Below are 10,299 nucleotides of genomic sequence, written 5' to 3'. Positions count from 1 at the left end.
AACAAAAAAGTCATACTCAGTACAAGCAGAAAATATCCTGAGGAAGAGGAATGAGGGGGAAATGCTCCTGTCTGCCTATTAATTTCAAAAACACATTGCCAGAATCTATTTGCCTGTTTAGAGAAAAATGTGTGGGGATTCTTAAAGAATCAATACCAGGAGGCACCACTGGGAAGCCTGTTACAGATGACCAAGATTTGCTATAGAGTCCGACTCCTCTGTTCTCTTGTAAGGTGTCTGTCGACTCAAAACCCAATGTACTTAATTTCCAACATAAAGGACATTTTTCCAAGATGAAATTGAAGATGATCCTTCTCAAAATAGAAAGCATTTCGTACAGGAGAAATCTAGCTTTCTCTTGAGTCATCTGATATCACTGCTTCCAGTAGTCCTTATTGTGCAAGACAGTTCTCTTAAAGCCCAAAGTTGTTTTTGTTTGGAAAAGGAAAGAATGAAGTAGGGGGAGGGAGGGAGGGAGGGAGGGAAAAGGAAAGGGAAAAAAAAGGTCTATTATAGAGGAAAAAGTTTGACAAAGATCAAAACACAACACAAAATATATCACTAAATTTCAGTGAAAAGAAAGCTTCAAAATTCACGCAAAAACATCATCAAATGATCTTACTGTCAGAACACTTAACTTCTCTCATATCACCCAAGGAGACAGGACTGATGATTCTCAGAATGCACTATTCACACTCTTTTAAAGAAGCCCGTGAATCCACTCATCTTAAGAGTTGTCAACTTTGTGTTTTAAAATTCATTTCAATCACATAAGAATAAGGCACTTTCTTCATCTTTTAGCAAGTCAAAAGAAAGACAAACAAATCAATACATGCTTTTCAAACCAAAAAATGTATGTTTTCATTACTGAGAGAAGTAAAAAAAAAAAAAAAAAAAATTCTTCTATCAGCAATAGTGGCATTAAACTGCAACACTTCTCTTCTTCATTTATTGGTAAAATATTTTTTCTTTTATAGCAAATAAAATATTTGGAGGGTTTTTTTCCTTTTTTACTAAGTCTTCATAATAATCTCCTTGGGACTGAGTTCTAAACTCTTTGGAAAGTACTGATATGTTAATTGGTTTTTAAAATTCTCTTAAAATTATAAATTTCACTTAATTGCCACATATGGCCTTTCCTTTAAATATTAATGATTCTTCAACAAGTAATATCTATAAACAAAACCAGACTTCAAAAGCCCTCTCTCATAAGGGAATGAAAATCTGGTAGATTTTGCTAGCCTGCCACAACTGAAAAACCAATACAGAGTTGAGGAAATATTCTGTTCCGGAGAGTATAAATACACAGAACAAAGGATGTGTACTTTGGCAGTCACTGCTAAGAAACAGCGCAAAGAAGGAGAGAAACAAGGTCAGACAATCGTGTCTCCCATTCAGAAGCTGGGAAAAGAGCAATAGTTGTCATTAGAAGGAGAAAATGTTCTAAGAGTTGAGGGAGAGGGAAGGACAAGAGCTAGTCTAGTCCTCTCATTTGAGTGATACAGAAACAGAAGAATGGAAGGCCACATTCACACAACCAGGCAGATGAACATAAATATTGAGCACTCTCCTCATCTTGAAGCCTTTTGTTTTATCCCATGGGTAGCATCATCCCAAACTTATAGATAAAACAAAATACAGGGACACAAAATGACTCCATTGAGACTTCACAAGCAAATGAGTAGAATAACCCCAAAACTTGGGACCAGTGCTCCACATAGCAAGCCTGCTGGATGAGGTCTTGAGCTGTACAATTATGGAACTCTGTCTCCTTCCGTCCGTCTGTCCATCCATCCATCCATCCATCCATCCATCCATCCATCCATTTATACTGTGTTAGGTTTCAGATCCAGAGAGCTCCTATGTATGATGTGTTCCTTCAGGGTATTTGCATCATAAAGAGGACTTTGATCTTCAATTACCAGTGTGGCCAAAGTTATTTACAGGGGTCAATGAGTCACTGATTATTCAATATCTAAATGGGGGAAAAAGCCACAACTTAAATTCCCTGAATATAAAATTTTCTGAAAATAAAATGGAAACATTTTGTTACTCTAGCAAAAACAATTCAATAAAAGCAAATACATAAATCACAAACTTGGACCAAAAATGGATATGAGACTGATTAAGCTATTAAGTGGCTTTCTGGTAATACAGTAGGATAAATTCTATTTTCCTGGATAAGCAAGTGTCAAGAAAGTCAGATTTAGGTTGTCTGTTCTATTTTGGCCAAACCTGACTCCATCATTAATTTCTAATAATTTCCATGATCTCTCACCTCCCAGGTAACCATGAGGTGTCATCCTAGGCTACCACATATCTCAGGCTCATTTATACTCATCACAAACTCTCAATAAACATGAGTGTGCCTTTTCTCTGCCATATCTTCCACTTAACAGATTTCTGCATCTTTCAACTCCATTAGTTCCATGTGTAGTCATAAATCATGGCTAAAAATGTTTATTTTTTTCTCTTGCCTTCATATTTCTGCCAAACACTGTTACTTTTGTTACTCTGCAATTAAATGGCAGATTAGGGATGGACAAAATATGTGTGAAAGTACATAAAAAGAGTTTTGTACTGATCTTTATGAAAATACTCTAAAACTGGAGTTTCAGTGAGTAAGAGTGCATCTTATTGTAACTTTCAGCTAAAATAACCAAAATAAAGATTTAGAAAACAGAGCTTATGAAAATTTCAGAAATATTAAGATTGTTAAAGTAATATGGACCAAATCATTTGGACTTTATATAAACAAAACTTAAATAACTAAAAAACTAAATTTTTTATTTAATAAAAAGATTTTAAATGTAAGTTAATTTCCCTTTTTTCTCCCATGTTCTCATTCTCCTCCCATTCTGGTTCCTAGTTTTAATTCTAGTTTTATAAATTTATTCCATTCATAATTTATAAATGGAAATGAACCTCACTGAACACCATGACCTTTTGTGCTCCTACTGCATGTTTTCACACCCTTTCAACAAAACATCTTGAAATAGGTGTTCATGTTCACCAGCTCCTCTTTCTTACCTGTCATGTACCCAGTCCCTTTTAATCAGGCTTTTATCCCCACCATTCCACAGAAGCAAGTGACATTCATATTATCAAAATCAATAGCTACCTCTCTATCTTCCTCTTTTTCTAATTAATTCATTAATTTTTAAAAATTAAGACTTCTATTTTTTTTAATTATTTATTTATCAGAGAGAAAAAGAGAGAGACAGAGCACAAGCAGGAGGAGTGGCAGAGGGAGAGGGAAAAGCAGGCTCCCCATTGAACAAGGAGCCCAATGTGGGACTCGAACCCATGACCCTGGGATCATGACCTGAGCTGAAGGCAGATCTTTAACTGACTGAACCACCCAAGCATCTCTAGGCTTTACTTTTTTAGACAATGTTAGGTTCACAGCAAAATTGAGGGAAACATGCAGATTTCCAATATACATCCTATTCCCACATGTATATAACCTCCCCTATTACCTACATCTTCCCACCAGAATGGTGTATTTATGATTGATGAACCTACACTGACACATCATAATCACTGAAAGGCCATAGTTTACATTATGGTTCACTCTTGGTGTTGTATATTCTATGGGTTTGGACAAATGTATAATGACGCATCCACTCTTCCAGTATCACAGAGTGCATTTTCACTGGGCTAAAAATCTTCTGAAGTCTGTCTAGTCGTCCCTTTCCTCCCAACCCCTGGCAACCACTGATCTCTTTATTGTCTCCATAGTTTTGCCTTTTCCAGAATATCACAAACTGTATGTTGGAATCCTACAGTATGTAGACTTTCCAGATTGGTTCCTTTTGCTAGTAATATGCATTTAAGATTCTCCATGTGTTTTCATGGCTTGATAGTTCATTTCATTTTAGGACCAGCATTTCCTTATTGTCCTTGTTCCAGGTTCTGGCCATTCTAATAAGTGTTTTAGTGGCATCTCTTTGTTGTTTAATTTCCATTTCCCTCATGAGATATGATGTTGAACATCTTTTCATGTGCTTATTTGCCATCTTTATGTCTTCTTTGGTGAAGTGTCTGTTAAGGTCTTTGGACCATTTGTTTAATCAGATTGCTTTCTTATTGCTGGGTTTTAAAAGATTTTGTGTATTTTGTATAGCAGTCCTTTTTTTTTTTTTTTCTTTCCTTTCAAGCTTTTATTTAAATTCTAGTTAGTGGGGCACCTGGATGACTCAGTTGAGTCTGACTCTTGATTTCAGCTCAGGTCATGATCTCAGAGTCCTGAGATGGAGCCCTGCATTGGGTTCCCTGCTTGGCAGGGAGTCTGCTTCCCCGCTGCACCCCTCCCCACCTGCATTCACACTCACTCTCTCTCTCAAATAAATAAATCTTTTTAAAAAATTCTAGTTAGTTACCATACAGTGTAGTCTTAGTTTCAGAGGTAGAATTTAGTGATTCATTACTTGCATATAACATCCCATGCTCATCCCAGCAAATGCCCTCCTTAATGCCTCACCCTTTATCCCATCCCTCCACTCACCTCTCCTCCAGCAACTCTGTTTCTTCTCTATTGTTAAGCTCTTATGGTTTGCCTCCCTCTCTGTTTTTATCTTAATTTATTTTTCCTTCCCTTCCCCTATGTTCTTCTGTTTTGTTTCTCAAATTCCACAGATGAGTGAAATCATATGGTATTTGTCTTTCTCTGACTTACTTCACTTAGCATATACATTCTAGTTCCATCCACGTCATAGCAAATGGCAAGATTTCATTTTTGGATGGCTGAGTAATATTCCATTATATATACATCTTTGAAGATGTGGTATATTTTGAATAATAGTCCTTTATCAGATGTCTTTTGCTAGTATTTTCTCCTAGTCTTCAGCTTGCCATTTCATTCTCTTGACTTTGTCTCATAGAGCAGTATTTTATTTTATTAATTAAGTCCAGCTTATCAATTTCTTTCTTTCTTTCATGGATCTTGCTTTTGGCCTTTTATCTAAAAAGGTATCACTAGTCCCAGGGCATCTAGGTCTACCCTTTTCTTACTCCGTCTCTTAACAGCTTACAACATAGCTGGCCAGGTGCTCATGCCCTCTTTCTTGAAACACTCCCCTTTTTCGCTTCTTTGACACCACACTCATCTGTCACACTCACTACTCACTCTAGTCACTTTGCTCACTGTGTCTACTTTGTTTGAGCTACAAGTGTTGGAGTGTATCTCTGTTTACCTCTAACTTTCCTCTCATCTGGTCCCATGGCTTTACATTTCATTTTTATTCCTGCTATTCTACATGTGTATCATGACTCCCTAGTTGAGCTCCAGACTACTAAAACCAGTTGCATACTTTACCTCTCCACACCAATATCCAATAGTCACGTAAAACATGGTCACATTAGAATTATTCATCTCCTAGATCCATTCCTATCCATTCAGCTGTATCTCAGTAAATGGAAAACCACTCATTTAGTGACTTAAACCAAGAACTAAAGGTCTTGTGGCACCTGGGTGGCTCAGTCAGTTAAGCATCCAACTCTTGATTTCGGCTTAGGTCATGATCTCTGGATCATGGGATCGAGCTCCACATAGGGCTCCATACTCAGAGCAGAGTCTATTGTCCCTCTCCCTCTGCTCCTCCCCCTACTCACATGCTCGCTCTCTCTTAAAAAAAAAAAAACAACTCCTCCTTGGTTTTTCACTTTTCCTCATATTATCCATCCAATCTACAGAATCCTATAATTCTACATCTAAAATCTATCCTCAGTCCATCTACTTTTTTCATTTGCAATGCTAATACCCCAGTTTTGCCACCATAATCTCTTTATTGAACTACTGTGATCATCTCCAAACTTCTTCCTATCTCCCTCCCTATAATTCATTACCCACACAATAGCCTAAATGATCTTATAAAATGTAAACCAGAGCATGCTGAAGCCTCCAATGGTTTCCTTTTGTACACAGTAAAAAAATCCAAATCCTTTAGTATGTCTCACAAGGCCCTTTATCATTTAAATCCTGACTCCTTCGTGGATGTCCTGCCTTGCCACTGTACTTCTTACTCACATGATACAGTTATCTTTATCATATTTTATTTCCTTAGAAGTGCCCAACCTCAATCCTGTTTTAGTTTCCTAATTCTTGCTCTTCCTTCTACCAGAAATGCTCTGAATGAGATTTTCTCACAGCTGTTTCTTTGTTATTAAACTCTGATTTCAAATGTAATCTCCTCAGAGAAGTCTCCCCCATCACCCACCCTACCCAGGGCCACAGTCATTTTTTTTTTTTTACATAACCTTTGTTTTTTTCATAGCTCTTACAACAATCTGAAATTATTTAATTAGTGCTATTGTTACTATTGTTACTATCCTATTGTTTATTGTCTGTCTCTATGTCTCTACTAGAATGTGAGTTCCAGGAGGACAAGTACTTCATCTGACTTGTCTCATTATTGCTGTTTCCCCAGCTTCAGGAAGTGTTTGGCACATTATGGGGATTCAATATATTTTTTAAATGAATGAATGAATTCACTGAATAGGCAAATTGATAAAGGGCCATAAAAACTATGATCCTTGTTTTTGTAGTGAAGCAGATCTAGTTGAGTTGCATAGGTTCATAGATCAAAGCATCTGAAAGATCTTTATGTCTGTTTGCACAAAGAATTGATTTTTTATAGAATTTACAGCCTTAATTACAATGTGAGACAACAGATACTAGGAGATTGTATTTACTTGGTTTTGCAAATGAGCATATTGACATATACAGAGAAGAGTCAATTCTTTAATGAAGTTAGATCTCTGCAGTGCTAACAATGTTGTGCTACTATGCTTTTTCTAGAAATGTGGCCTTCTTCCACTCAAATGACACCCATCTTAGTGCAATATGCAGGAACTATACCCAAGAGTTAAAATTACTGAAACAGAAGATAGTCCAGGAGATAGCCCAAATCAGAAGAAGATTATATCCTTACTTCTAAAATACTGCTTTGATTTTATTATTCCCTGCTTCTCAACCCACAGTAGCATCTACTGGCCACTCTAACTTTGTCAATTGGCATATGCTGGAAGTAAGGTTTATCAAAAGTAGTTATTTAACAGATATTTGTAAAAGATTATAGCAACATTTATGATTCTCCAAATCTGACTCTATCCTATCTTCAGTACCAAACACAAGGTGAAAATTAAAGTAAAAACATTGAACAAATTAATTTTGGCTTGGCAATACTTTTCAATGACTGAAATAATTCTGAACTATAAATAAGTGTTTTACATATCTTACTTTTTTCTAACTGGAACACATTTCAAAAAATTTATTACTGTTCTCCACACATTCCTAGAGCATGCTATATAGAGTTGATCACCTCAGAAACAACCCAGTGAATATTAGCATCTAGAAATCCCATTATCTGCCCTTGAGACTTATTATTAATCATGGTGACACAGGTGCTTGCTAGGAAATGCAAACAGTTGGAAAAAAAAAAAAGGTAGTTCTAGAGAATTCGTTGTATCACAGGGAGAAAACAGAGTGTGCTTTAGTGCCCTCACTTGAAAATGTTGAGGGAGTGACATCTGGTGCTTACCACCAGGAGCAACAGTCCCAGGATGTCAACCCACTGCATGGTTTGCTAGTGTTGGGGTCACCAAGAAGACATGACTCACACAGGCAATGGGTGGAGCACCACTTTTCTCACACAGAGAAGAGGCAGAGGAAGATCAACTTCAATAGTGAGCATCGGTTACCCCGTGGTCAGCAGATCTCATCCCACAGCTGATGTAGGGAGAAGGTCTGCATGCATCCTTCTTGTCCTGCAGGTGAAGGGCCCCTATCCTCCCCAAAAGAACTGAGAGAACAACCATATCAGCACATACTTAAACTGAACAGAAAAAGTACACATCAGACCTGGAACAGGGAAAGATGATTCCAAACAGAGAGAAATATCCAGCTTATGCTGTAATGGCTTTTTATCTTTCTGCAAGGAAGTGTTCCAGGCCCAAGGCTACTCTTAGGCAGGTGTGTAGGGATTGAAAGACATTCACTCATGAGATCCCAACAGAAAATTTACTGACTGTACTCAATGTTATTTGATGATAACGGAGAACCAGATAATTAACTGAAGCTTCTTTCTCAAACTCTACCCCCCATATATCTTTTTCCCTACTATTCTTCTCCTTTACCATTTAGGAAGCAATAATACCTTTCTATACATCTGTTCCTTAGGAGGAGGGTTGACATAGTTATGGAAAAATATATTGGATTAATGTTCTAAAATATGCTTTTTAGAGTTATAGCAAAGAAACAGTCTTAAATGATAAACTATATTTAGTCTATAGAATCCAGATGGTTAAGACAGAAAACTCATTTTGTTTGTGGCATTTCTGAAACCTGATTTTAAATATGAAGAGAAAAATACTAAAAGCAGTAGAACTTAGGTAGAACTCTCTAAAAATAAATGTATTAGTTTCAGTAATACTAGCTGCTCTAACAAACAAGCTAGGTCTTTTAATATCACCATGGGTGTTGACATCTGACCAGGATGAGGGAGAAGAAAGTGTTGAGATTGTACACTTGTTCCTTAACTGCCTTAAGGGTCTGGAAAGAAAATGAATGTCTTCCATTTACCTTTCTGCAAGAATCAGTCACATGGCCCTAGCTAGACAGAAGGGGTGAATGGCCATTTCCCAGGGGACAGTTCTATTCTCTGGAAGATTTTTGAAATAAGAAGTCCACAAAATGAGTCAGTGGTGGTTGTTTCCTAGAAAAGCAAACAACCCCACCCCTGTTAATTCTTTATTTTTTTTTAAGATTTTATTTGTTTATTTGAGAGAGAGAGAGCATGGGGGGTGGGGCACGAGCAGGGAGGAGGGGCAGAGGGAGAGGGAGAATCAGACTCCCCGCTGAGCAGGGAGCCCAATACAGGGCTTGATCCTAGGATCCTGGGACCATGACCTGAGCCAAAGCAAGAAGCTTAACCAACTGAGCCACCCAGGCACCCATCCTCTGTTAATTCTTAATACTGAAACTTCAATAGGAAAGGCCAGGAGAAACTGATAGATTTAGGGTTCAGAGAGCAGAGGGTGTTTGTGCCCAACTTCCTGTATGGAACTCAGAGGTGATATAATCTCATGAAACACTCAGTACTAAAATGGGTAGCATCAGTGGAGTTGAAATGGTGGTAAAGTACTTCTAATCAGACATACAGCTTGAAAGAACACTCATGTCCAAACTATCAGAGGTCTATAAAGGTACAGGACAGCATCTAAAGGTAATTTGTTCTACTCCACACTGATGTAAGGTAGGCTAGAGATGCCTTTCAGTTATGAAAAGAATAACAGAATAAACAGCAGGGGTCTAATGACTGGAGAATGGGGCCCAGCAGACTTTGGCAGCAGGTTTCAGCAGGGATGGATGCAAAAAAATCAAAGGAATGTTTGCATTGGTGGGTTTAATTTTCCTTCTTCTGAGAAAAGAGCTCAGTTAAATAAAGGTACAGAAAAATTAATAATGTCATTTGAGTGTACAGTAGTTTGGTAGCTCAAAATACATGCCTCATACATCTAAATACTGAATATTAAAGCATTAGTGACCATCTCAAAAACCCTGGGATTTTAATAATTTTCTCCAGTGATACTTGACAATTAGAAAAGTATATGGTTTTAGATTCATCTTTCCATTTCAGAATTTTATTTAGTAAGATATCTTAGTCATTAAATCAATATTAGATTCTGTAGCATAATCAAGTTGAGGCTTACATATTTGAGATCACTGTTTTCTTTTCCTCTTCCGTAACATCTTAATACATTTGGTGTTTTTCTTCCAATTGGCAGCCAAGTATTCTTCCCACTAGACATTCCTTTTAGCTGATTATGAAAGAGCATTTCTCTCATGGTTGGTGACCATGTGGACCTCTCACTCAACTGTAGTGTCAGTGGCTCTCAAAGATATCTGTCTGTCTTCAGGTGCCCAAGCCTTTCTCAGTTTCTTTTGAGAGAGCTTGAGTCTCCCTTTCTAGCTCTAAATGGACAACCTTTGGTTTTGTCCATGACATTGCTTTTCTCTTTTTCTTTCGGAGTTGCCCCCAAACAGTTGTATCTGCCATATTCCCACAGCACTTCTAAAGTGTATACTTTAAAAAGGTTTTATTTTAAGTCAGACCCTCATATATAGACTCTACAATGTTGGTGAAAATACGTATGGAAGTTTTCCCATGGTGGCAAGATAGATAGGAACTTATCTCTCAACAGATTCACTCAAGTTAATATCTACATGGCCTCCCCCACACAATAGCCCACTCCATTTGTATACCTTGAAAATTTTGGGTCTTTTCTCCGACCAAAGTG

The sequence above is a fragment of the Neomonachus schauinslandi genome, chromosome 8 (assembly GCF_002201575.2).
Source record: "Neomonachus schauinslandi chromosome 8, ASM220157v2, whole genome shotgun sequence".
NCBI lineage: Eukaryota > Metazoa > Chordata > Mammalia > Carnivora > Phocidae > Neomonachus > Neomonachus schauinslandi.
Note: the sequence above shows the minus strand (reverse complement) of the source record.